This window comes from Sipha flava, unplaced genomic scaffold, assembly GCF_003268045.1.
Source record: "Sipha flava isolate LNK unplaced genomic scaffold, YSA_version1 102_pilon_pilon, whole genome shotgun sequence".
NCBI lineage: Eukaryota > Metazoa > Arthropoda > Insecta > Hemiptera > Aphididae > Sipha > Sipha flava.
The window spans coordinates 1,169,688-1,178,331 of NW_020271716.1; the positions used below are offsets into that span (position 1 = coordinate 1,169,688).

At 26.7% G+C, this 8,644-nt stretch overlaps 1 protein-coding gene and 1 pseudogene across 5 annotated transcripts in view; both read left to right on the forward strand.

Annotated features, from left to right (window-relative positions):
• The window catches only part of LOC112681283 (calcium/calmodulin-dependent 3',5'-cyclic nucleotide phosphodiesterase 1A-like), a 455,395-nt gene that overhangs the window by 305,823 nt on the left and 140,928 nt on the right, over positions 1-8,644 (forward strand). The gene's annotated exons all lie outside the window — the stretch shown is intronic.
• Positions 408-1,094, forward strand: LOC112681311 (annotated as a pseudogene).

Genomic DNA, 8,644 nt, shown 5'->3' on the forward strand with positions numbered 1-8,644 from the left:
GGGAAACTAAATAATTACATCGAAATGCAAGATCAATATCAAACTCTCGAACAGAAACGCCAAACAATTGTTAACCACATAGAGACCATGAAAAATGAATATGACATGCGATTGATTGAGTTTGAAGAAGATTACCTGCGTCGTAAAAAAAAGTAAGTTTTGAAATCCTGTTTTAATAATATATATAGTTCGGGAATACTTGAGCATTCAACTATTATTATTAGTACTGTAAATGTATTAGTATAAATATTAGTTAAAAAAAACTGTCTAGCCGTAATACGAGTAATAAGTGTGCTTATCTAATTTCGTTTCCGACTATGCAGCAAAAAATCATAATATAATTAAATTTAAAAAATACACTATTTAATATTTTCATAATATATAATACATAATATTTAATCATTATTATGGATAACAAAATCGACGAGATCTTAAAATTTATTTCGGAATTAAAAGTATCGAATAAGAAAATAATATCCTCACTAAATGCAAATAATGAAAAATTAACTGGATTAGATATAGAAGTTGATGATTTATGTTTTAATGTCTCTACTATAATGGAAGATAATCGCGATTTTAAATTAAAAATTGATGCTATAGAGAAAATAATTTTAATTATAGAAAATAATAAAAATCAAAATTAACATTCTTTATCTGAACATGCTATTATAACGGAATTAATGGAAAGACAATCCAGAACGAATAATATTATATTATTTAATCTTCCTGAAGAGAATCTTAAATATTTGGAAAATATAAAAACATATTTAGTGATATAAATGAAAATATTTTAAATTTTAAATTTTCTCGTCTTGGAAAAAATAACTCAAACGCTCCTGACAAAACACGCCCTGTAAAAAATCATTTTACAAACCAATCTGATGTATTCACTGTTCTACGTCTTAAAAAAAATATTGAAATCTTCAACAAAATGATCCTATATCCAGTTTTCAACTGACAGAACAATTAAACAATAAGATGAAATGGCATATGTTAGGAAATATTTACAACTTCGAAGAGATAAAGGCGAATAAGACATAATTATTAAATAAGTTAAAGGTATTCTAAATATAATTAATATTTCAAAAAACTAATAAATACACCATCCACCAATATAAATTTTTATTATCAACATTTTCGCAGTTTAATAATATCTCCTATTTAAAATCTCAACTTCCATACTCGTTATATGATATTTTTATTTTTACCGAAACTTCGCTATCAAATCATATTATGTCAACTGAATTAGGTTTTCATAATTACGATATTTACAGACTTGATAGATCAATTCAAACCAGTTTACTCTCTAAAGGTGGAGGTGTGATTATTGCTATTAGGAATAATATACATTCTAAGTTTATCAAAGTTAAGAATAATAATATTAAAATATAATTCGTATTGATAAAAATACCCAATCTCACAATTATCATTGGCTCCGTATATTTTTCTAATAAATCAAATGAAAATGTATATGATGGATATTTTAATACTATTGTTGAATCATTATATGAAGAGTTTAATGCTGTTAATTTTTTGTTATTCGTGGATTTTAATGTACCGTCTGCAAACTTCTAAAATGTTTATTCATATTTCGATGAAAAATTAGGTTCTTTATATTTCTCCTAATTAAATTGTATTAAAAACAGTAAAGATGCTATCCTAGATTATATCTTATCAAACTCTGCTAATATTAATATTAAATGTTGTAATAATTCAATTGTGCCAATTGATGTTTATCATCCACCAATTATTGTTACTTTTACCCATCTTATTATAAAATATTTACCTTGTTCTGATTATACTTATAATTGGAACGCAGGTGAATATAATTCAATTGTGAAATATTAAGCAAATGTAAATCTTATTAATTTATTTGATGATATAGATATTAAAAGTTGTTTGAATTTATTTTATTATCACATACATTTAGCCATGGATAGCTTTATTCCAAAAATACAGAAACATAAGGACAATTTTTCAATATGGTTCAGTAAAGAATTGAAAATTCTTATAAAACAAAAGAAGGTAGCTCATGATACTTATAAATATACAAATAAAACTAAAAACTATACAATATTTTCTAATCTACGTACAAAATGTAAATACTCCAGAAATCGAGATTATGCATTATATATCGAAAATTCACAAAATTTAATAAAATATAATCCAAAACATTTTTGGAAATTCGTAAATGATAATAATACAAATAAATAAAAAATTCCTAATGTAATTTTCTACCTAAATAAAGAAATCGACAATGTGAAAGATATCGTAAATTTATTTTAAGATTAGGTAAGACTATCTCAGCCAACACAGTTTGCCCTCAAATTATTTTTGACAAAAGTAATATGAACCCCATTAATAAAATTGAAATAAGACAAATCGATATTTTGAACGAGTTTTTTAATATCTCTTATAAAACAGCAATTGGTCCCGATGAAATTTTCCCAATATTTTTAAATAAATGCGTATTTATTCTTACTCCAATCATTACTTTCATGTTTAACAAATCCTTACCCGCGGGTATTTTTCCAAATCAATGGAAATCTTCGTTCATTGCTCCAAATTTTAAAAAAGGCAATAAATCTTTAATAAATAATTATCTTCTTATATCTAAATTATCAATTATTCCAAAAATATTTTCACAAATGGTCAATAACATTATTACACCCTTGTATAACAAATTATTATCAAATACCTAATATGGTTTTCGACAAAATCGATCAACAGTGACAAATTTATGTATTTTCAAACAAGATATTTTAAATCAATCACAATCAGATGTGATTACATATATAGAGATATAGAAAAAGCTTTTGATAGGATCAACCATAAATTATTAATAAATAAACTTAAAACTTATGGTTTTTTTTAAATCGCTCTCTTCTTGGTTTCATTCTTTCCTATCAGGCCATAAATAAATAGTTAAATATGAACAATATTTTTCTGAACAAATAAATGTGACTTCTGGTGTCCCTCAACGAGATAATTTGTCTCTTATATCGTTTTGTCTATTTATAAATAATATCTCTAATGTCATTTCCTACTCAAAAAATTTATTATTAGCCGATGATGCAAATCAAACTACAAATTGATTTAAATATTATTTATAAATGGTGTATAAAAAATGCTATGCACTTAAATCTAAGTAATTATTCCACTATCACCTTCTCACTAAAAAGAATACCTATACATTTGATTATTTTTTATACAATGTTTAACAAAATATATTCTTGTCAAGAGTAACTACAATACTTGATTTAGGAGTAAAATTTGATACAAAACTTTCATTTAACAGTCATATGAATTACATTAGAATTACAGCTTCTGCAAAATTAGGTTATTTAAAACGTTCCTGTTGATAATTTAGAGATAAATCTGCTTTAATTACTTTATATAATTCCTTAGTTCGATCTCATTTTGATTACACACTACTTATTTGGAATCCATATTCTGTAATGCAAAAACAACATTTAAATAAAATTCAAAATAACTTCATAAGATTTTTGTGTTTTCAACGTCATATTTATAGAGCTCCACATTCTCACTACGATATCACAATTTATTTCTTTAATATGTTAACATAAGAAAAACGATTTATGCAGTTAAAATTAAAATTCATATATAACTTTTGAAAAATATAAACTTTAAAATAAATGCAATAAACGTTGAATTACGAATATTTTTTATATTAAACACACCAGAACAAATTAAATGTTAAATTCACCATCAAACGTATTAATATCTGCTGAAAATTCAATGAATGATCTAGATTTTTTTAATAAATCCTTATTGGGCATTTATGATGTATGTTATATGAATGATTTAATTTATTTTTTATTTTCTTTTATTCTCCTATAAACTATAAGCCTCTTATTATTAAATCATTATTTCTTATTGTTATTATTATTATTATTATTATTGTTATCACCACTTTTATTTGTATCAGGTATCCATTTATTGTTAATATTGTATTATATTTAAAATTGTATTTATTACTATTGTAATTGGAAAATATTTCCGTTGTTAAAGATATATTATTATTAAATAACACCATTACAATTTCAATTTTACAATTAACTACTGAATACAAATATTGATATATTTGAACGTAACACATAATAATTATGTGTAAAATGAATCAAATTCTATGGAATAAATATATATTTACATAATATTAATGGTACAAACCATATGACAATTGTACTTAACAATATAGCAAAAACGACTACAGAAGTTTAACTCAAGAGGTGTGCAAAAATCAAACCAAATAAGCATTGATATAAACACATGTATTAACTGTAATATGCTTCGTTCAATATAAACCTTCATTATATTATTCATTATCTTATATATATCTTAATGCATTTATACCCTCCCCATATCTGGCCTGACTTGCAAAAGTGCCATACATAAATTAATATATGTGAAGTTAAGATTTTGTCTAATAAATTACCAAAACTTTAAGCGCAAACACTTTAATGTTTTACTGTAACTGCTAGTTTATACTTCTCAAAACAATCAAATTCATTCATCTTTTTTTGTTTGATTGAAGTATGCAAAAAAATATACTCAGACTAACAGCGGATTTCGTTATACAATTAAGAATAGTTGAATTATCAAATACAAATATTTCCATACTCGAAAGCAACAGAATGATTAGCAATTTGAACGAAATGGTACGGTCGTATTATCGATATACATATACATAAATACATTGAAAGAAATTTAATATTGATTACAATTAATTTATAGTTAAATATAATTAAAGAACAAAACGCATATATTCATGAAAATATTATCATTGCAACGGATAAAATTGAAAAAGCGAAGTCAAACCAATTAATTGTTAAAGAACTTACTGATACTTACAACAAAAAGAAAATAGTAAGCTTAATTAGAATTCATGCTCAACTTTTATAAAATAAGTTATTTAAAATTAATTATTTTTGAAAACAAAAATCGAAATATTTGGTTGTTAGATTGAAAGTCGGGATTTTTATGGTGTAGTATATTTATTGTATGCACGTCTAATGATTGATATCTATTGATCATTTCCTCTAAACCATAATGTATTTTACAGCAATTATTGAAATTGAAAAAAGAAGTGGATAAACTTGATAATGTAAACAATTCTAAGGTTGAAGATAAAAGTAAGCTGTCCATTAGTATAACGGGTGATACATTATAAACTTCGAGATTTTAATACATATAATATATAAATAAAATATTGTTTAGACTAATCAATTTGCTAATGCTTAATGATTAAATATTATTAAATTATATTTTTAAAATTCGGTTGAACGTATGTACTATGTCGTGTTTGGTGTGTAAAATTCGTGGAATTAGATTGGATAGTAGTGGTTGGCAGACCCGTAGTTCGATAGCCGCTCGTTATGACGCACCGTATAACAAAAATGTCTCTTAAGAATTTTTAATATTTGAAAAACTTAACTTCAAATTTGAATGTTGATACTTGCATCTACTGAAACAAGTAAAACCAAATATTTATAAGGCAATTAAATTTCACAAGTAAAATGTTTAAGTTGGTAAATATTTGTGTGAAGGGAGAAACTTGTACACGTATAAGTAGGCAATTATGATGAGTAGGGCCCAATGACGTCACGGGTCTTCTTTCAATTACTCATTGTTTATTGAATAATGCGAGCAGAAACGTAAAATCAATACCTTAATTCCTTGTATTGAATATTGTTTAAACAAAAAAAAAAAAAATTATTGTGTTGTGTGCTCTTTTGGATAGAATGAATACTGTCCATCCATTTTCAACGTTTTGCAATGCTTATGAGTAGCGATGAGAGAAAATAACAGTAACAGTGATTTATAACAGTTACACTAAGGTAACAGGAACAAACTGTTATTTGAGGGAAAAAGTAACAGTTATTGTTTTTTTTTTTTGTTTTGACGTTTTAACCAAGGTTTTGAGTTAACGAATAAAGATGTTATTCAATTTCCCAATGTTGAGCAGCTGCAGGTGCTGTAACGTTTCAGTATGGAAAATGAATAAATGATAATTGATAACTGTTACTCAATACTCTCCATATCTTTGTTATAAAAAATAATGTTATAGTATTAATAAGTAAATTGTTATTTGCAATATAAAAAAAAATTGATTTTATGTAATAGAAAGACATTTTTCAAAAATATATTATAAAAATTGTCTTTTTTCTTCTTTTTGTATTTCATAGAAAAAATAATTAGCCGTCACATGTAATTTTAAGAAGTTGATTGTTGAAAATTGACAAGTTTCTTATGTCAATGTTTTGATTTCCAATAGAAAATTTTCGAAGTACACTAATTGTCAACGATGTTCTTCAAAATTTATTATGTAATAAGGGGATGAAATGACATAAATCAAGGGTTGAAAAGCTACTCAAATTCATGTGTTTGCACCCATCACCAATCGGAGGGTCGGCCACGTTTTTTTCCCCTGATCAACGAATAGGCCGTTAGACCGTTCGGCATATTTGTAGTGTGATCGTTCAGCATATTTGATGTGTTAACATTAGGCGTATTAGTAGTGTTGACCTTACGGGCCACATCTAATGGAGCTTCCTGACGTTCCATGAATTGGTAATTCGCTGGCAGGTTAGTAAAACTTTGTTGTCGGATGTTTTGATTGACAATGTCGTTACAGAAAGGAAACTCCATGGTTTTCTGTTTAAAAAGATCTTGAAGTTATTTCTTGCTTGATTCTGACAAAATCTTGCCGTGAAAACAGTAGATTCGATGGTTGAGACAATCTTCAATAGAAAACAAGATGTCGATAGCTCTTCAATATCTGGATTCCGTTGTCTGCTTGCGGGTTCGGATTAGTGTGTCGTAGGTGAGTGGATACGCCCGTATATAAATATATCCGCAGGTGCGCAGACTTCTCTGGTTGGTCGTGTTCTTCCGCATTTCGTCAATGTATAATAACATGATTGACATCCGTTAAGCGTTTTAAAATTATCAATTTACATTTTTTTCACGCTTCTCATTTGTACGATTTCTATTCGCTGGCAGCAACGATATTCATTCAACCTCCCAAGCCCTACCGAAAACTGAACGTTTACGAATAGTTTTTATCAACACAGACAGGTGTTAAAAAAGAACTACACATAACTCAAATTCACAGTGGATCCGACTTTAAATTAAAAAAAACACACAAATATTAAGAATTCACCTGATTTTTATATAAAACAAAAACTCAACGTCAAATTGAAATTCTGATACTTGTATCATCTTAAACTCATAAAGCCACACATTTATAAGCAAATTAATTTTCAAAATGAAAATGTTTAGGTTGGTAAATCGTTGTGTGAAGGGCGGAACTTGTGTACGTCTACGGAGGTAATTATGATGAGTAGGACTTAATGACGTCATGCATATTTTTTAAATTACTCATTACTTATTGAATAAAGAGAGTAGAAACGTAAGACCAACACCATAATTTCTAAAATTGTACATAGTTTAATAATAAAAAAAAAAAAAATTGTTTGTGTTGTGTTCCTTTACGGATACTGTGCTTATGACAAGCCATGAGAGAAAATAACAGTAACAGTGATTTATAACAGTTACTACTAAAGTAACAGGAACAAGATATTACTTGAAAGAATAAGTAACAGTTTTGTTATTTTTTGTTTTGACGTTGTAATTGAACAGACTACAATAGGATCAACCAATTTTCCTTTATTTTTAATTTTCATAAAAACTGATGGTATTAATACATTATTGAAAATAGAAGAATAAAAAAATCTAAAATGTATAATAGTTATATATGCTATTTATTTCTTTTAAAAATATATAACAATAACTTAATAGCAAATAAAATTATAACAATAATAATTAAATATGCTGTATTTATAAATAAAAAATACTAAAATATAATAATATGTATTGAAATAATTGGAGCATGAGGCTGGCAGCGTTTCTTTCTAGTTACAGTATCAATAACAGTAGGTTATTTATAGTGTAACAATAATAAAAATTTTTATTTTTATTATATAAAGACAATCCTCGACTACTGATGACCATTGGATATGGATTTGTATAATGTTACACGTCCACGCCAAGCATACTCAATAAAAAAAAAAAAAAAAATGATTTATTTGTAATAAATTACATACAATTATGTATTAAAAACAAAATAAAATATTATAAAATGGAGAAAATATCTTTTTTATTTCATGAATGAAATGGTGAATTATGGATAGTCAGGACTGTGGTTTCTTGCAAAGATTTTTGTTCAGTGGTAGAAGAGAAAGTGATTATAGTTGTTAGACATAAAACTGGGACCGGTAGTTTTGGTAGGCGGAGGAGTATTATATATCGTAGTGACGGTTTCTTGTGATATTTAACCATAACCGACGACGCGTTGAACATCTCAATCAGAGATTTTGATCAGACAATTTTTATACTTCTTGTCAGCGATGAACTTCAGAATTATTAGTAAACAGGATGGATGAGAACTTTCGGTTACCTGTTCACCGACGATCAGGGCAGTTTATATATTAGGTTTGTGTTGGTCCTGAAAAGGACCGTTTTACGTATAACGTTACAAATACTTATAAATAACATGTGTCCGCACCGTCACCAATCAGAGGGACGGGCACGTTTTCTTCCCGTGATCGATGAAAGGCCGTTG